At 38.9% G+C, this 19,755-nt stretch overlaps 1 long non-coding RNA gene across 1 annotated transcript; it reads right to left on the reverse strand.

The window, feature by feature from the left end:
- Positions 1-9,903: 9,903 nt before the first annotated feature.
- On the reverse strand, positions 9,904-18,347 carry LOC121979722. The gene is made up of 4 exons (XR_006111426.1): positions 14,840-18,347; positions 14,186-14,454; positions 11,466-13,191; positions 9,904-11,362 (listed from the first exon to the last, which is right to left on the reverse strand). It is a non-coding gene; the product is annotated as an uncharacterized LOC121979722 (long non-coding RNA).
- Positions 18,348-19,755: the final 1,408 nt, after the last annotated feature.

Here is a 19,755-nt window from a genome sequence, read left to right on the forward strand (position 1 = left end):
AGCTTGAAGGCGCCTTTGGGCGGATAAGCAGTGCAGGAAGCGGAGCTTATCAGCACCGACACGGAGGAGATAACCCTTGGTTGGAGGTGCCTCCTATGGAGGTTAGAGGCACCCCCACAGGCTATTTAAGCCCGGTTCGAGCAGCAGCCAAAATACAATAAGAACTTGCAATCCTTCTTCTGTGTGCTGCTAACAAATTAATCCGGTGAAACCCTAACTCTACTCCGACGATCAGAAGCTTTCCATTTTAGATTTCCTTGTTGTCGGTATAATATTTAGTAGTGCTTTAATTATTGTATTCTTTTGTAATATTTCCGAAGTTATAGTGATTGCTCATCGAAAGCACTCTTATGTGCGGGCCTTGGAATAGGAGTCACCACAGGCTCCGAACCAAATAAAATTCTTGGTGTTTGCATTGTTGATTTTTTTCGCTGTGTTCTACTCGAAACGAACAAAAAAGCCACGAGCGCTATTCACCCCCTCCCCTCTAGTGCTTTTCGATCATACAATTAGTATCAGAGCGGAGCCGCTTCGAATCGGTGACACCACCATTCAAGCATTTAGTTTTCGTGGTAATTTTCAATTTTTAGAGTAAAATCAGAATCAGTAAAATTATCACCTTCCGATTTATTTTTATCTCAATCAAAATTTTCTCTCGAAGATGATGCAACACCACTCGAGTTCGCGTATTTATTTTAATCCCGCACTACTAATCCAAGACCAGGTCTTGGAATAAAGTTTTCTTATTTTTTTTGCGTGCTAGATCCTTAATGGCCCACCAAGAAGGCTACAGCACAGCCCACCCGCTTCTTTTCTCCGGCGAGGACTTTGGCTACTGGAAGAGCTGGATGGAATACCACCTCAAGACGCAAGTCGAGATGTGGATAATTATCTAAACCAGTCTCGAGCTTCCACAAGACGGCGCTGGAAAACTAGTATCATGCGTGAACTAGGATTCTAGCTTAATGAAGAAAATTGAAGCCGACGCCAAAGCAACTTGCACCCTTCAATGCGACCTAACCAAAGAAGAGCTTAACCGAGTCGGCTCATTCTCAAGTGCAAAAGAGTTGTGGGAAAAATTGATCGAGCTGCATGAGGGCACTTCCAATACTAAGGTAAGTAAGCGTGATTTGATCTTAAATAAACTGTATGACATAAAAATATAGGAAGGTGAGACGGCTAGCCAACTTCACACGTAGATTCAGGATCTACTGAATGATCTCCATGGAATCGATCAAAAGGTAGAAAACTGTGACATAATCAGGTATGCACTCAATGTCTTTCCGAGGAATACTTTGTGGGCATCCATGGTAGATGCTTACAAAGTATCCAAGGATCTTTCATCAATTAAGTTAGATGAATTATTTTCCGAATTTAAATTGCACGAACAGATTAATGCACACTCGGCCGAGAAAGGTATTACTTTGATTGCAGGTACGAGCAAAACCCGGGAACTAAAAGCAAAGCACAGCACCGAACCGAGTCCGAAGATGAATCTGACTCAGAAAATGACGACGACAAGATCACAGTTGAGATTGTCAACCTAGTACGCAAACTCTACAAAAAGAAGAAAGGATTCACCATGAAAGACATCAAAAAGGTGATTCAGTCCAAGAAGGTACAATCAAGTCCAAAAGTGAAGTTCGATGTAACCTGCTACGGTTGCAACCAAAAGGGACACATCAAGCTAACTGTCCAAACCAAAAGGAAGCAAAAAAGTAAAGGAAGAAGAAAGCACTACAAGCAATATGGGATGAGTCTTCTTCATAAGATTCTGATGAAGAGCTCGAACAAACGAGCTTCCTCGCGCTTATGGCCCGGGAATAAGAAACCGAGTGCGAATAAAAAATTGAGTCTGAGCGAAGCCACAGATCCATATCTATTTTTGAAGGGCCTATTCCCACTGTAAGAAATTCTCAATTAACTAAACTGCATAATTTAGTCAATTATCTTATGCGTAAGTTAGCCAAATCCAACCTCTAGGCCAAGTCACTCTAAAAGAAAGTAACAATCCTTAAAGAGGAGACTAAATTGAGTCCTTTGACTGAGCCGGTTCAAATTGGAAGTTCAACTCAAGTCCAACAACTTGAGGAAGAACATTCTAATTTGAAAACTCAAGTTAAAGAACTTAAAAACACATTGGAACGGTTTACTTTGGGTTCCAAGAACCTGGACCTTATTCTTGGAAAACAAAGAGCTATTTACAACCGATCCGGACTTGAATTTAAGGCTAAACAAAAGTATAGATCTTATGTATCACTTGTAAATAGAGCTATTAGAAAAATAGTCCAAGAATGGGTTCCCAAATCAAACTTGGTTAATCAAGTTGGACTTGGACAATATTGGGTCCCTAGGGATCAAATTCATTATCTTGATAGACCTTATCGAGACTATGATCCAGGGGGAGCCAATAGAAAAATTATTTTTATATATAAATAGAATATTTTGATGCTTGTCTTACTGCTTTCATTATGCAAGCTTAGATTAGGTTAGATAAGGTTTTAGGCGTGATTTACACTTGACTAGTTAGACCTAGGGGTTTGAAAAAAGAAAATTAAATATCCAATTTCTTTGAAAGGGTTTGTCTAGAAGTGGTGGATGATCTCATACCTAAGAAGGCCTAGTGCCTCTCCACAGCCTGGAAGCCAATCATTGAAATGAATATTTAATTGACTAATTGAAAAACCTGAGTCTAACTTAAATGTAAATTAATCCTTAGATGATAGCCTAAATCAAAGATTAAATTAACCATCTCACAAAAACCTATAAGGTTCCCTGATTGGAAATTAGAAAAGGGTGAGATGGACTTAGGTCAAATTTAGATCTAATTAATTAATTAACCTAATCAATTAAGTAACCTAATTAATTAACCTAATCAATTAATAAATCTTATTAAAACTAATTAATCTAACTTCTGATTAGACTTAAACTTAATTAAACTTAACTAAACTTACTTAAATTTATTCAATTTAATTTCTTAATTAGTTTAACTTAATCAAATCAACACAAACTTAAACTTAACTCATCTTAATCCTAATTAAAACTATCGTAAATTCTAATTAAAAACCTAAAACTAAACTTTAAAAAAACGTAGGGCACCTCCCAAAGGCGCCTCCAACAATGAAAAGAGGCGCCCTTGGGAGCGGCGAGAAAATTCCTGCCAAAGCGATGGAGGGTGCCTCCCATCGATAGGAGGCGCCTCCCATAACGCGTTGAGGGAACCCTCCATCGAGATAGAAGGCACCCTCAACCCTAGTTTTTTCCAGCGAACAGAGATCCCTTTGTCCGTGTTTTTTTTTCACGACTAAAGTCACGCTGGGGTGCCCTTTCAGCCGGATTTACTCCCCTTCAACCCCATTAACACCTCAAGATGCCTCCTTGGTATACCTCATTTCATTATATTGTTTCTGTATGCATTTTCTGTGCATTTTTTTATGTGCATGTATAAAAATAGGAAAAGACAGAATATAGTCCCTGCTCCTAGTAGTGCCCCATCCACCGATGCTAGATTTCCTACTGTGCAGCATAGACTAGAGTTCATTAGGCATACCTTTTCTCCAGTAAAGTGTAGATATCTAAACAGATCCTTTTTTTGCTAAATATTGTACTCCTATTATCCAGATGATTGAGCATTACCAGCTAGATAAGTTGGTTTACTACAGCCATGCAGTTAATCACGACTTGTGTGCTCAGTTTTATAACAACCTAGATAGAATAGATGATCTGACTAACTCCACCAGAGTTGGTGGAAAGAATTTTCAGTTTTCTCCCACCTTCTTACGTAATAGCCTAAGACTTAGACCATTTACATGTTCATTTTTGTGTTATCCTAGTAGGGACCTGCCATTTGGTGAATCCTACTCCCATATTACATTAGATACTATCTATGTGTATTTTTTAGGGGAGGAGAGACCACCTATGATGACAGACTTCATGTCACTCTCTCTTAGGGTCCAGGACCATATTATGTATCGGGTCCTAATTGCTTGCATTTTGCCGATCACATATCGGAATATTTCGACGATGCATCATTCTTTCTTTTTGTATGCCCTCTGTCATTATTTAGATATAGATATAGCATTGCATATGTTTATCAGAACATTTCGACGATGCATCATTCTCATTCTTTCTTTTTGTATGTCCTCTGTCATTATTTAGATATAGAAATAGCATTGCATATGTTTCATAACATCATACATGCATCCGGTCTTGTTACTAGACTTGTGGTCCACATGCCCTAATGCCATATTTTGACATATATCTTTTCGACCTTAGAGTTAGACACGACCCAGGGGAGGGTTACTTCCCTTAATCCATATGATGAGATCAGTCGGCGTCAGTTGGCCTTAGTGCATATAGACATTACCGCTCACGCGATCCTAGCATGGAGAGGTGGGCCGCAGCCAGCTGCTCCAGTCGAGGATAGTTTTTTTTCTCCAGCCGAGGGAGCTGCTCCAGCCGAGAGAGATGGTTTTTATGTCCCAGCCGAGGGAGAGGAGTGGTTAGAGTTTACTTCTACGGAGATCTTTGGGCATCCTCATTCTCCGGCACAACCCTCGACCTCGACCCAGCCCTCGACTTCACTGTCTGTCGAGGATCGACTCACTCATCTAAAGGAGTCTTCTGTACAGATACAACGATCAGTCTCGGATGGTTTCAGCGCACTCCGGGGTGAGATTACTGCTCTCCGGGATGACATGACTACCAGACTTGAGCAGATCCTTCAGACTCTACGTGCCCTTGAGCGACCACTACCATCACCTGCTGACGATGATCAGACTTGATCAGACTATATAAATTACTATGCATTGTATATGATTGACATACTATTTATAAACAGTTTGTTTTGATCTGTTTGATGAATATGCTTAATAGACTAGGATCTTTACTTTTCAAAAATGCTTTCAAATTTTCTTTAAAATTCTAGGACAAATATTTTTAAAATTCTAATTTTATTAATATTTCAAAATTTGGACTTAGCCTATGTTTCTACCCCCTAGAAAGCATATACCCCTAGGTTTCAGCCAGAGCATCTCACAAGCACACTAGGATTACCTTGCTTGTGTATGAAAAACACTTAGAATGGTGCGAGATGCATAGGGTACTGCCTGAACTTCAGAATGCTTATGTTTGTGCATCAACATAAGTCTGGGATATAAATACTAAATTCAAATTAATCAAATTAAGTTATCCAAGCTTAGTCAAACTAACTGGAACACTTATTTAATTTGACTAACCAAGTGAAAGCTACTATCTAATGGTAAACAGCTAGTAACTAAAGGTTAGACATTTATTTAAAGGTAAATATTTTGATACTCATGCTTGGACTCTAGGAAATTTTTGGCATTAATTAAGGGAGAGTGCAAAGAAGTTTAAAACATTATTTTTTATTTTTTGTTAAAGAATTGTTTTTCAAAGTTAAAATTTTCAAAAAGAGTAAGTTCAAATTTTTTTACTATTTTTGAAAAGAAAAATAAATTAATTTTTTAAAAGACAGAAACTAAGTATTTGATAAAGTATATTTAAGTATTTTTTTTTAAAAAAAAATCATTTACTTAGCTAAGTATTTTTACAAGCTAAGTATTTTTATAAGAAATTATTCTTAAAAGTTAAATGTTTAAGAAAAATTATTTTTAAAAGCTAAGTGTTTAAGTAAAATTATTTTTAAGCTATGTATTTAACTAAGTTTTTTTCAAGTTTTTTTTTAACTAAGCTTTCTATAAGATTTATTTTTAAGTACTTCACTCGACTTTTATCCACGTCCTTTAAAAGTAAAGTACTTAACTAAGTTTTAATTTTATTTCAAATTTTTAGTAAGTCATTTTCAAAGCTAAGTCATTTTACAACCTTCTCTCTATTTGATTTTTTTTATATATGGCAAAGGGGGAGGAAAAAGTGAGAGTTAAGTAATTAAGGGGGAGGAAAAAGTGAATAAGTGATTAAGGGGGAGATACAACTTGCAACCTGTTGATGTTACATCTTTTTAACTTGTACACATTTATGCTTTTTATGGTTTACTTAATTTTGAATTTACTTAACTTTGAATTTTATTGCCATAATCAAAAAGGGGGAGATTGTTGGTGCGGGAAGCATCCGACGATCGAACTTGAGTTTTGATAATGACAAAGGATTCAAAGTTAAGGTTATTTGTGGTATAACGATTTTGACTGAGCTTGTAAGAAAGTCCTAAGTTGTCTTAGGAAAAAGTCCTAGTGGATTCTAGGCAGATGAAAAATCCTAGAGGGTGGTAACCCTAGGTCCTAGGGGCGGTAACCCAAGGTGGTGGAAAGTCTTAGCTGCGATTAAGCAGGTGGAAAACCCTAGGGAGTGGTAACCCTAGGTCCTCGGGGATGGTAACCCTAGGCTAAAGAAAACCCTAGAGGTGGTAACCCTAGTTCTAGGGGGCGGTAACTTTAAGCTGAGGAAAACCCTAGGAGGTGGTAACTTCAGGTCCTAGGAGGTGGTAACCCTAGGCAGAAAGTCCAGTTGGTCTGAAGGACCGATCTGGCAACAGGTAAACTCTCCTGAGAGGAGTATGTGAGGATGCATTCCCCGGTGAGGGAACAGTAAGCGTCGATTCGACCTAGGATTTTCGAGAAATCTGGAGTCAGAACCAGACAATTCGATGACTGTCGTGTACTTATATTTATCTTATATTATTATGCTAACTTGGTTTTGCAGGATATACTTTGTTTGTAGACTAATATGCTTTGCAAGAATGAAATTACATAAGAGAACTCTCGGATGAACAGTGTCTGAGGCGTCTCTGGGCTGTTGGAGGCGCCATGGCTGTGGCTGCGTAGGATGCAAAGCTGAAGGCGCCTTCGAATGGGCTTGAAGGCGCCTTGGATACTGGATGGAAGGCGCCTTCCATGGAGCTTGAAGGCCCCTTCGGGCGGATGAGCAGTGCAAGAAGCGGAGCTTATCAGCACCGACGCGGAGGAGATAACCCTTGGTTGGAGGCGCCTCCTAGGGAGGTTGGAGGCGCCCTCCATGGGTCATTTAAGCCTGGTTCGAGCAGCATCCAAAATACAACAAGAACTTGTAATCCTTCTTCCGTGTGTTGCTAACAAATCAATCCGGCGAAGCCCTAACTCTACTCCAACGACCAGAAGCTCTCCATTCCATATTTCCTTGCTGTCGGTATAATATTTAGTAGTACTTTAATTATTCTATTCTTTTGTAATATTTATGAAGTTATAGTGAGTGCTCATCGAAAGTAACATGCGGGCTTTGGAATATGAGTCGCTATAGGCTCCGAACCAAGTAAAATTCTTGGTGTTTGCATTGTTGATTTTTTTCTCTATGTGTTCTACTCGAAACGAACAAAATAGCCACGAGCGCTATTCCCCCCCCCCCCCCCCCCCCCCCCCCCCTCTAGCGCTTTTCGATCTTACATCACCTACAAATATTTCATGTAGCATGTCAAATTCTTTTTATGACTCACTATCTGCTGGGTGCCTTAATACACCATTTATTTCAACAAGTTTTTCTTTATATTATCACATATCTTTTGTTGTATATTTCACGATAAACAACTACTTAAGTCTAGGATTCAAAGGAAAATATCAAAAAAAAAAAAATTCAAGCATTCTTTTTCTTATTCATCCCATTATATTTGTATCTAGGCTTCTTGCACACTGGACATCTATCCTTATTCTCATACTCATCTCAAAATAATATACAATCATTTTTACATACATGTATCTTATCATATGTCAATCCTAACTATTTTAATATTTTTTTCTTCATAATGAGAATATGGAATCACATTCAGTTTGGAAATGTATCTTGTAATAACTGAAGTAATATATCAAAAGATTTATTGCTCCAACCATTTAACACTTTCACATACATTAATTTGAACAAAAAACTAAATATAGAAAAAAATTTACAAATGTAATACAACTCTTTTCATGCTTCTTCAAATATTGAGGCTTAACTTCCTCTAATATCATTTGCATTTATGTTTTCATTAATATCATCTGATTGAGGTCCAACATTAACATTAGTGGATATTTTTTTATTAATGTATCATTTTTGAAATTTGACTAATTTAGTTAAATATAATGATTTTGACTAAAATTAGTATATAATTTTAAATTAATTATAATTTAAAAATAAATATACAAAATGACTCTAGACATTAGAAAAATGATAAAATAAGTAATATCGAATTTAGGATGACAAATCCGACCCAAGTTAGGAGCATAAAAACTTTTTGTTTTTTTAAAGAATTGCTAGGGAGCTACCACAATGGAATGATTTAAGGAGAAGTAAATATAATACTCCAAATGTCATTTTCTAAACTTTTATTTTTTATGAACTAAAATCCTAAAACTTTAAGCCTTAAATGTTAATACATTCGTCACTAACTAAAATCCTAATATATCCCATCTTGCAATAAAATATCTCATCAATCAAATATTTATAGATTTCATCCATCAAATATCACACTTTAATATCACACATTTTGATTAAAAATATTAATTAAATTTAAAAACATGTTCAAAAATATTAATTAAATTAAAAAAATAAAAATTAAATTAAAAAATGATAGCCCACCTTTTGGAGAAATCATCGGTATTTCTAATCCTCATAAAAATATTTGAGAGAGGATATTTAGAGAAATATTTCTACTAAATATCCCCACTGGAGATGCTGAATCACATAACTTAGAAAATTATTAAATGTCATAGTGATATGAAAATTAGGATGAGATACATACATTAACTAATCCCTTTTTTTTTTCACAAGTCGTTTGAAATTTCTCTTCCTAATGCTCCCCAAAGGACAACAGGCACTTCCCACAGTCGTTCATGTAGCAGATACAGAAGCAGCAGAGTACTAGATACTCACATGCCTTATTCTTCCTGACCATAAGCAGACAAACATTTTGGAGCCAGCCAAGAGAGATTAAATCTTGAGTCTGTCCTTATATCAACATTTTGCTGAACGTTTTATGATATTTGCAGAGAGAATTTTGTTTACGAAAACAGAAAATTACGTTATCTGACATCCTCATGCTCATGCTCATGTAGTGTTTGTACGTGGATGATAACATAGATCGATTGAATTGTCACGTCGAATGTGGTGGCAGTAGGCTGGCTCCATGCATATGGCTGATGTTAATGCCATTCTTCAGTATCAGAGGGAGACAGATGAGCTTGACTTTTTCCCTTCTCTATGAGATATTGATACACATGGTCTATTGGTCAGGTTCTAACTGTGGAGCGTTGACTAGGGGAGACCTTACACAACGAGCATTAACTAAAAGATCGAACGTGGGATGCGATAGTTTGACATAAATTGCAGTAAGTATGAGGGAAGTACGTGCTCGCAATAACAGCGTGCATGGTTCATCTTCTGCACTCGAAAGAGACCGGTGAAAAGATGAATTTAAGCATGGCTTGGAGCAGCAGAATGTGGTGTCGGACAGTCGAAGAATTCCTGGACAGAGAGCCATTAATGCAGTTGTTGGTCTCGATCATCATTCCGCCAATCAATTAATTCTCACAAATATACGCGATAATCACCTCTTTGTCTGAGCAAATCTTTCGTTCGAAAGAGGAAATCCTTCTCGATGCATGGATTTTTAGCGCAGAGTGGTAGTACAGGGTTTAGATAGGGTAAATTTTACCCTGTCTGTACAGGCACTGTCCTAACCTCTCACAATGAAGTGGTGGGACCCACTACTTAAGTGTGGGTCCCACCATCCCAATGTGAGAGGTTGGGGCAGTGTCTGTACAGGTAGGATCGAATTAACCGCTAGATAAATAAACCAATTTAATTTTTTGGATTTTTCCAAAGCTTTAATGGTCGGAAATACTAATTGTATAGCAAAAGAATTGAGAAAAAGAAAGAGTAATGCTAAATGGTCAGAATCTGATCAGCTAGAATCAATACATGCAAGTGTACACATGGGTATTTTGATAATATCATCTATGTACATTAATTACATGTATATACATGCATGTATTTTAATTGGAGCATAGATAATTCTAACTGATCAGATTCTGGCCAACAAAAATTATCGAAAAAAAGAAAAGCTAAAGTAATGATCCTCAGAACACAGATCCCTATGAGGAGCACCGGAATTTATCGATCATCTACTTGTTGGATTCATTCTCCCCTCTTCGCTGCTTATATCTCGGCCATGGAAGAGGAACTGCCCAAGCAGGAAGAAGGGTGGAATGATTACGCTGCGTACTGCCCAATGATTGAGCTGCCTCACTTTGGCTCTGGTTAAAAATCATCCTCCATTATCCTTCCATTGGTGCAATCGAAGAAGATGAAGTCCATGCACAACACTAACACCAACAGCAGCGGTGCTGATCAGTCTAACTCCTCGCCTGCAGCCTTCTTCATCTCCCCTCCCCTACTGAGCTCTGGTTTCATGTACGGCGTCGGAGAGAATGGAGGCGCGTACGACTTTTCTCAGCTGACCTCCATGCCACTCAAGTCTAATGGCTCCCTTTGCTTCATGGAACAAGGTCAGTCTCAAAACTTGGTTCTTCTTTCTTTATTTAGCATGATTCGACAAGAATCTATTGTGCCGAGGTGCCAAATTGTTTTCATGCCTCGTTGCATTCATGTGAATGAAGCAATGGCGGCATCTCCGTCTCCCAAACTGGAAGATTTCTTAGGCTGTGGTCCAAACATGGGGACCCATCAGTACGGGGGCGGCAATGGCAGCAGGGGGGCAGCAATGGCTTTAAGCTTGGACTGCGCCACGTACCACCGGAACAGAGCAGAGCTAGACGGCAGCGGAAGAGGCCACGGCCCTCACCCTCCTCCCTCAGACACGCTTCACGACCACTTCTCGCACTTCCAAGACGGCATCTTTTCTCTGCTGACCGGCCATGAGCTGCGTCAGCCGCCACTCGAAAGTTCCGGCCGAGTTGTGAGGGACGAGGAAGCCTCCTCCTCCTCCTCCGGGCTCAAAGATTTGGTGCGCGGTGGTGTAGTGATGGGCTCCGGTGCTCCTGTTACTTCCGTGGGGTATAGAGACTTGCAGTCCTTGAGCTTGTCCATGAGCCCTGTTTCACAGTCGAGCTGTGTCACGGCTCCGCGACATGCCTCTCCGGCTACCGCCGGTGAATACTCGATCGCGGACGCTAGTAAAAAGCGAGGATCTAGAGGCGGCCAAAAGCATCCTGTTCATCGCAAGTCGATCGATACATTTGGGCAGCGGACGTCCCAGTACAGGGGCGTCACTAGGTCAGTGCACATTCGAATTCATCGTCGTTCTTTGCCATGCTGTCTGATGAAGCTGACTTCATGATATTTCTGGCCATGAACGGTGAACTTGTCACAGACACAGGTGGACTGGAAGATATGAAGCTCATCTTTGGGATAATAGCTGCAAGAAGGAAGGACAAACCAGGAAAGGCAGGCAAGGTCAGTCAGTACATGGAAAACACTAATCACACTTGCAAAAATCAGTCAGCTTCTTGTTTTTATACCATCTAACTTGTTCATTTCTTGGTCGTGTACGCTTCTAATACTGGTGAACTTGTTGGAAGCAGTTTACTTGGGTATGCTTCAATCACTAGTTCAAATTGTGTCATTCTGTATCTGAAGTCTGTACATTGAATATCGCCATTTCAATCCTTGTATCTCAGGGGGTTATGATATGGAAGAGAAAGCTGCGAGAGCCTATGATTTGGCTGCATTGAAGTACTGGGGCATAAACACACATATCAACTTCCAGGTAAGCAGTCAAAGGATTTATTGATTGATTCAATATCATGACTAAGCGCCATGATTTGGAGCAGTTGGAAGATTACCAAGAACAGATTGAAGAAATGAAGAACATGACTAGGCAGGAATATGTGGCCCACCTAAGAAGGTTGAAACATCACTCTTCTTCATTCCATTGTTCATGATCTGTAATGTAAATATCCTCTCATTCACAGGAAAAGCAGTGGTTTTTCGCGAGGAGTATCAATGTACCGGGGTGTAACTAGGTCTTCTTCTTCTTCTATTTGAATTCATCAATCATTTAGTTTTACTCCTTGCTTTTGCTTTTAACTCATGGACATACCTGCAGGCATCACCAGCATGGAAGGTGGCAAGCACGAATTGGACGGGTTTCAGGAAACAAAGATGTTTATCTTGGAACATTCAGTAAGTTTGTAGGTTCAGTTGGCTTTCTGTTCTTCATGTAACATAGTTTGCATGGTTCTATCGTCCAAGTGGGACAACCATTTCTGTACTCCATTGATAATGCTGTTAAATCTTAGACATGTTGATTGATTCCTTCACCATTCTGAAAAAGAAGAAAAAAATTGCTTTTGGGCCCAAGCATGCTCTCCCGGAAAGACTTTACCGGCTAATACTTGTCCTTTTAGCAAGGCTGATATTTCAGTAGCCACAATGTCTTTGTGTGTGTGACCAATCATATCTTTCAAAGTTGAAAAGTGATAGCAAAAGCTAAGAAAGCATTCACCGAACTTTGATGAGGAATTGTTACTAACTATTTTGCTAAAAGTTAGCTCTTCTTTTCTTAAGCATTGTTGTTTCTGAGACACTGAAGTTGCATGAATTGTTAGGCACGCAGGAGGAAGCAGCCGAGGCATATGACATTGCTGCGATCAAGTTCCGCGGGTTGAATGCTGTTACGAACTTTGATATTTCCAGATACGAAGTGGAGAAGATCTTGGCAAGTAGCACCCTTCTGGCGGTCGAACTCGCAAAAAGAAACAATGGCATAGAGCCACTGATTGTCACTGCATTAGCTCAAAGTGGCAATCAAGAGCTAAATTTGACTGCCGGAAACAACACGAGTAGCTCGGATTGGAAAGTGGCCCTGTCCCGGTCTCCCAATCAAACATCAAGAGCTTCTGAGGAAGGAAACCACAGACTGATAACTATTGAGTACCCAACTGAGCCCTTTGTGAACCATTTCCACAGCTTAGTCGGAGGACTAGAGAGCTCAATACAAAGTACCGGTGATTCAGGGAATTCTGAGGATCTGGACACTGTGATAGGAATGCATCCATTACCGCGGGTAACCAGCTTGAGCAACTCTAGAAATGGGAGTCCTGATAGGGCTGATATCTCCATGCTCTTTAGTGATACCCCTCTGAAGTTCAGTCCTACCCCAGTAAACACATGGATGTTGCCTAACCAGGTAAGGCCAGGACTGCCGTTTGATCACTTGCCGATGTTTGCTGCTTGGACGGATGCCTGAAATCCCTGAATTCTTAGTAAGACAGCCGAAGTAGCACAAAAGCAAATGTAGGAAAAGCTTATTAGTAGTCGAGAGCTCTGTTAGCATTACTTTTCTTCAAAAAAGACTCAGCTGCACTGTTTAAATCTATTACTCTGATCTTAATCTTTACATTTAGTCTTGATTTATTTGGGTGGAAAAATAAAAGGAAAAGAGAGAGGAAGAGAGAGAGAGAGAAAACAAAGGCTGCCTTAATCTTTTACATAGCTGAAGGCCGAAACTCCTTAATGTAACCAAGATCTATAAATTGACACAACAACGTCAACCTAAATTTAAACCTCACATCCTCTCATTTTGTCCAACTTTTTCTTCTCTAAATTGACACAAGAACATCAAAGACAGAAGAATATAAAGATACAAGGCATCATCTTCCTGGCAACCCTTTTGCGAAGATTGTGAAGCCCCATGCTATATATGTACTTATTATACCATAGAAAGAATAATTTGAGTAGATTTCACAATTAAACTTTTTAAATGGTTATGGTCTTATGGATTGTATATTTATGACCGTCATCATATTCAGAGATATGTTCTCTAATAAGCTGACTTATGAGACAGTTTGCATGTCCTTTTGTAGTTTCAGCATAAATGTATTGCAAGTAGACGAAATACAACAACTAGAAAAAAAATATTAAGTCAAACCTAATAATCTTACAACACATCTACTCTAATAATCTTAAATCCAAATCTAAATAGATTCTATTCTATGCAAAGAATGAGCAGAGTCCATATGAAAAAAAGCAAACCCCATTTATTATCCAATAAAACTTGAATCTTTAAACACTATATACAACATATACGATTATCTGCTTATTCTCGGCCATAGTTTGGATGCATGGTTTTTTTTTTCTTTTTTTTTTTTTACTTTTAAGTAAAAATACAGATATGAAACTGCAAGTAATTTTGCACAATTTCAAGTTTGCAGCTGGAAAAGAACAGGAATCGCTTTACCTTAGAAACTTGGCACTCATTAGGAGTTTGAAGTGGAAAATCTATAAATATCAAGACTTGAGGATATGCCAATTACTACCATATCGCTTTGCCTGCACTCTACTATCAACTCTCCAGACTCGTCCACTATTTCCACCATTTGAGGTACCTCTGCTGGTGTCCTGGATCACTCATTTAGTTGTAGAAGGTAATAATTTCTTTTGCCTAATGTGAAGTTAAATGGAACAATAATGTCTGCTTCACAGATTTTTATTGTCCACTCTTTTGACCTGAAAAGAAAAAAATATTGAGAAGTGAGAACATTCCTGGAATGAACTAAAAATGTTTTAACAATGTGCACCCTCTTATATATTGTTTATAAAGCTTCAAAACGAACAAAATCACGCTTGTCTAATGGAACAATTGCTAGTGGATGCTATTGAAAATTTTAACAACAATGAGATAACTGAAATTATGCACAGCACAAATCTATGCAGAAATTTATAATTATTTGAAAACCAAAAGCTCATGTAAGCAAAATTTTTATAAGGTTGAAGATTGTAAGGAACATTCCATCATATACCCGAAGAATCTTGGAATTATGTGCAAATGCCACATTTTTAACAATATCATGATTGCCATTGATAGGCACACAATTGGATTCTTGATTTTTACCTCTTTGAAACCATGATTTCTGAATCGCTTTTTGAATATGCTGCTCATAACTATCGAGGAATTCATCAACTTTTTGTGCTTGAAGTAGAGGTCCGGACAGCTCAATTTTTCGTTCCTGATCTTGAACATCCTGTAAGTTTGAGTCAAAAGATAAACACAAGATAAACAGGTGGTGCAGAATACATAAATCATTAAGAGTAGATGAATTAATTCCAAGATGTTTTTTGAGAGTGATGTGTCTTGCATATGAAGTGTCGTTTCTGACAAATTACAAGTATGAAAAGTGCCAAAAGTAACTACTGAGTCTTGAAGTTCTGAATGCATCCACTGCTTTAGCATTGCATCCTTCACAGATTCGGAGGATTCATTATCTTTCAAATCGGAAATAAGCGCATAACCAAGATCTCCATTTTCAGCTCCAGTCAACTTAAAAGAACTTGGAATCTTCAAAATATGTGATGGGTCCAATGTTCTTGATTTGTCATGTTTAGATCTGGATTTAGCAAGAGATCTCATGTTTGATTGACCTTTTGTCTTCTTTGTCCATGCAAAGCTGTTAGATTGAGAACAAGACCTGAGAATGGAAGCTTTCTAGAGGTTTGCTTGATTTGTCGATTCTCATCTTGGGATGCATTATTGGAATTTGGCTGCAAATCAGCAAGTAATTTTGTACCACCATTTACAGCTGGAATCTCTTGCTTGATGCCACTTCTATTCATTCTTTGACCATTTGTTGAACACTATTAGAAACATAGAAGTGAAACAAAAGAATGGTGCCTGCTTCTATGCATCTTGAATGTCAGTCTTGTTTGAATTTGCTGGATTTAATTGTGCAAAAGGCGGGTCCCGCCGCCCAGCGGCCCCCTAGGCTTGGCCCAACAGGGATCCTAGGAGGAGGTAAATCAGCGGTGAATGCTGGCCCGGGTAAAGCGTGGTGTCTCCGGAATTTAACACAGCCGGCCCAGATTATTCATCCAGTGCGCGTCCGTGGACCTTCGACCCTATAACTCATTGTGCAAGGATGCCACGCCTTAACCGGTTGATCCAGCCCGCGGGGGCGAATTTGCTGGATTTAATTGACATGCACACTAGAAGACATAGAGAGAGAAAGAGAGATACCTTGTGATTTGCTGTTTTAATGAAACTATTTGATCCACATGAAGAACTTTGTTGTCTTGAAGAACCTTTTTTAGCCTCTAGATGTAATCTGCTATTGATACCTTTGAAAAGTGATAGGAATCTAGAAATCAAATAATATGTTGATGCAATAAACAATCAACAATTTGCACATCCCAATTATTCTGACAGATCTTTCTACCTTATGGAACTACCCATCAATGCCTGTAGGTTCCTTTAGCTTCAAATGGTACAACATAATCTTTCTTTATACAACCCACAAAAATTCTGACGATTATACATTCACATACACTGTCAGAATTTATAAATAAGTTGGACATCTACAAGAATTACATATAGGAAAATGGTATGAAGTGGAGACAGTGTCATATAAGAGATGTTCTACAATTACTTCCAGATGGTAAAGAGTAAGAATGCAGAGTATCTATCTACTGATGAGGATACCATCATTAGAGCCTTATGTAAATGTCTCATACGCAGAATAATAAAAAGATACTATCAACATGCAAATCACTAGAGGACTAAATCCGACAGTAGTGCTACCTGAGAACTAAGGGTAGAAGAAGCTGAGCCACGTTTGTTGGTCTCAATAGATAAAAGTGTTCCCAACAACCTCAATGAGAGTTTGATATTTACATGTCCCTGAATTGACACATGATTTTAAGTACTGACTTTTACAATTGTTATTGCAGTAATTGATATTTAAATAAGGATTGATTTTTGCCTCACAATTAATAGCATCATTACAGTGAGAATAAATAAACATGCTAATATTGTCAAGTAATACTAGGATAAATCACCTCAGTTCTTCCTTGTAACAGAGGCTTGCCAAGGAAAAGTTCTACCACTACGCATCCGATGCTCCACAGGTCTACAGATGGCTCATAGTTTATTGATCCAAGAAGCAGCTCAGGTGCACGATACCATAGCGTCATAACACGAGCACTTAGTGATTGATTTGTCCCAGGACTCCAAATGCTAGCTAAACTAAAATAGGCAATCTCTTGAATTCCCTCATTGTTAACTAAGAGGTTTGCACATTTGATATCACGATGTCTGATACCATGTGAATGACAATGTTCAAGCCCAGAAAGTAACTAATGCATATAACATTTGATTCGCAACACATATCCTTGGATAACTTTCTTCTATGATATTTTGTTTGTTATTTACATTGGAAATAGTTTCAAAGATTGTGCATAACCTGAGGTCAGTGAATTTGATGTCTGGACAAGATGATAGCCCTGCAAGATCATGTTCCATATATTCAAAAACAAGGTACATACTGCATGATTATCCGGAAGTAATTAAGCCTTCCAGTTTGATGACATTTGGATGACCAAGCTTGTGGAGCATCTGTATCTCCCTTGCCATAAACCTATTACTTTTAGGCTCAAACTTGTTGACACACACCTTCTTTAGGGCAACAATCCTCCCTGTATCAACCTTAGAAGCTATAAACACGCTGCTATATGTACCTTGTTCAATCTTAGAAACATTGGAAGTTTGCAATATCAAATGATAGCTGAATAAAGAATAAGAAAAGGAAGTGTTTGCACAGAAGAGCAAGTAATTTCACCAGGAAAGAAAATAATTTGAACGGCAAAGATGATGAAAGAGAACCAGATAAGGGCATAGCTGAAGATAATATAGGTCAAGAAAAGAAAATTTTATAAGGGCATAGCTGAATAAAGACTCATAGCTACTTTTGCAGTACAGTGACAGAGGCGACGGGAACAAAGTCGACGGGCTGATCCGACAGGAAATGCGATCGCCGGCATCTGGTTCACCATGGGAATCGCCGGCTGGCTCTGTCCCAGGCTCAAAGCCGCCTCCTTTCCGCCTCTCTTCCACTCCCCATTCGTCGGATCCTCCTCCACCTCCGCCCTTCTGGGCAGCGCCACCGCCGCGGAAGGCCCCACGGGGTCCGCGAGGAGCTGGGAAAAGGAGGCACCGCTGTAGTCCAGTTCAGATTCCATCACGAGGCTCGACAGACTAGGACTGAAGTCCACAGGGAGGAAAAGGCTCACTACGGAGGAGCGCGAAGGGAGGGCCATAGACGGCCGCAGCGCCGGCGGCGGCCTGGGCCGTGCACAGTGGCGGGGAGTTGGAAAAAATTTAACTTTTGTCTTTATTTCGTTGATCCAAGTTGTCGTCTATCGGTTGCGATTCAAGAACCTTCCATTCTCCGATAGCAGGGAACCGCCTCAATAAGGTGGATAGTCTAAGTCAACGGTCAAATTTGCACTTTCTCCGAACATTGCCGATGAACGAGGATGAGATTGTCCTAAAATATAGCTGAACAGAGGATTAGATTGACGACGAAAGATCCCAGTAGACCATTCTAACGTTTAAGTTAGAGTATACTTGAGTTGAGTTATGAAGCTGCCATAGAGAGCATGTATAAGAATCGAACAAGAGGAGCTTTTACAGGAACAAGAGGAAGTAGTAGGGTTGCACGATCAGCGGGGAGTTTCACCATATTTCGGTAGATCAAATCTTCTGTCCTCAAATTTTTCTGTCTCCGTGTCCCCTGTCGATCGAACGGACCAGATTATATTTTAAGACATCATGACATCTTTAAAATATGTGCAATATCCTCGTGATATGCAAGACATCCTTAAGATATAATCTGGTCTGTCCGATCGGCAAAGGGACACGGGGACAGAGAAATTTAGGGGCAGAGGATTTGATCTCATATTTCGGAGCGCGAACCTCAGGAGGATAAGCAGAACGGGAGAGATAATAGGGGTAGGGTAGAGAGAAAAACAACCATTTGTAAGGAGTAAGGCCCGATCAAGGACAATAAGAAAATGAAGACTTAAAATCAAGGGAATAGTCTTATGGGAGATAGGGCGCGCTCATAATTGGAAAAGAAATAAAGGCGAACTAATTACTCCACAATTAATAAAAAAATCGTAGATGAATATTTTTAATATATTTATGGTAGCTTAATTGTTGACTGAGTATTCAACATAGGGGTATTGGTGGTTTTAATGAGAGTAAGTGGAAGAAAGGAAATAAGGAGGTCTTCGTCAATAGTAGAGGTAATAGTTCCACTGTCTAAAAATACGTGTAACATAAGTTTATGGCCTTGAATATTAAGGGTACATTGTACTCGTATATCAATAGGAAGGCCGGTATTATAAATACTAGAAGTTTGAATGAAGACAAATTTGATGGATGAAGAATTGTCGTATTCATGTGGGATAAGAATACTCTTGTCTTTATCAAAATAAGGGTCAGAAGGATATGAAGTTGGACTAGGTTGTGTTTTTAAAGAGGGACTGGGATAGTCCATGGGTTCAGGAAAACCTTCTTTCAGTATAGCAAGTTTAGTTTCTAGCAAGTTAAGCCGAGTTTCAAGTACTGCCACACGAGATTCTAATAAAGTATTTCTTGTACTTCGTTTCACTGATGGAGTTGGAGGAATGGTAATTTGAAAAAGTGTATTTAAACAAAAGTTGCAACATTGTCGTCGACGGAGTTTACAAGTACCACGATTAAGAAGGGAAGGATAATAACTACAAGTAAAACAAGGGATATTATCAAATCCTTCTTTTAATTTTCAGTCATGTGGGCAAGTTCGTTGATCAAATCGTAAATCGGTTAAGTTTTGAGGGATGAATTGATGATACATGAGGGAAAGTTGTTGGAACTCTTGTAAGGTTTCGTCCAAAAGTGAATCTTCTAATAGATCTTCTTCCTCAAAAGAATAATCATTATTGGGATTTAAGAAAGAGTTGATTAAGGAATAATCTTTCTGTATTGGAGGAGAT

This window comes from Zingiber officinale, chromosome 5A (genome assembly GCF_018446385.1).
Source record: "Zingiber officinale cultivar Zhangliang chromosome 5A, Zo_v1.1, whole genome shotgun sequence".
NCBI classification, from domain to species: Eukaryota; Viridiplantae; Streptophyta; class Magnoliopsida; order Zingiberales; family Zingiberaceae; genus Zingiber; species Zingiber officinale.